This window comes from Colletes latitarsis, unplaced genomic scaffold (genome assembly GCF_051014445.1).
Source record: "Colletes latitarsis isolate SP2378_abdomen unplaced genomic scaffold, iyColLati1 scaffold0092, whole genome shotgun sequence".
Lineage (NCBI taxonomy): Eukaryota > Metazoa > Arthropoda > Insecta > Hymenoptera > Colletidae > Colletes > Colletes latitarsis.
In genome coordinates this window covers 42,501-43,227 of record NW_027488442.1, presented here as the reverse complement: position 1 = coordinate 43,227, position 727 = coordinate 42,501, and the positions used below count along the sequence as shown (strand labels likewise).

Genomic DNA, 727 nt, shown 5'->3' with positions numbered 1-727 from the left:
CGAGCAACCGATGGGCGCTGCCGCGTGCGTTCGCCCGATTGCGCGTGAAGTTACTGTTCGGAACCAAGAATATACGGGTGTATTATACCCGTTTGGTCGCAGCCACGCGCAAAGGCTTTTGAATGTACTGTACGCCCGGCCGTCGAACGATGGTTTTCCGTCATTCAGGAAACAAAAAGAAACTTTTGTCGTCGATATGGCGCGTTCAATCCTCCGTCGATACGCTGGTCGGAGGTGCGAACATCGAATATTTTTAAAGCAAAGAACAAGGAGCATTTTTAAATACAAAGAGAAAAATTGTAAATTGTATATGATTACCCTGAACGGTGGATCACTTGGCTCGTGGGTCGATGAAGAACGCAGCTAATTGCGCGTCAACGTGTGAACTGCAGGACACATGAACATCGACATTTCGAACGCACATTGCGGTCCACGGATAAAATTCCTGGACCACGCCTGGCTGAGGGTCGTTCACTTGTCCTAAAACTGCTTGCGTTGTTCTCAGATTCCCTAACCCCGCCGTCGTTTACCTCTCCTTTCGGGGAGATGGCGAAGAACGTTTCGGAGCCGGGTCGATGAAGAGAAAGGTATCAACGTACGAGCGAGAATTTGGGTATTTCGTTGGCGTTTGTCGCTGGACGTACGAAAAAGAATAAATATTATATATTATTGGCAAGTTTGCGCACCCCTTGCGTGGTGAGGCAGAGATCAGTCTGGACTCGCGCGA

At 49.1% G+C, this 727-nt stretch overlaps 1 non-coding gene across 1 annotated transcript; it reads left to right on the top strand.

Annotated features, from left to right (window-relative positions):
• Positions 1–315: 315 nt before the first annotated feature.
• LOC143351198 (5.8S ribosomal RNA) lies at positions 316–470 on the top strand. The gene has a single exon (XR_013081563.1). It is a non-coding gene; the product is annotated as a 5.8S ribosomal RNA (ribosomal RNA).
• The last annotated feature ends 257 nt before the right edge of the window (positions 471–727 follow it).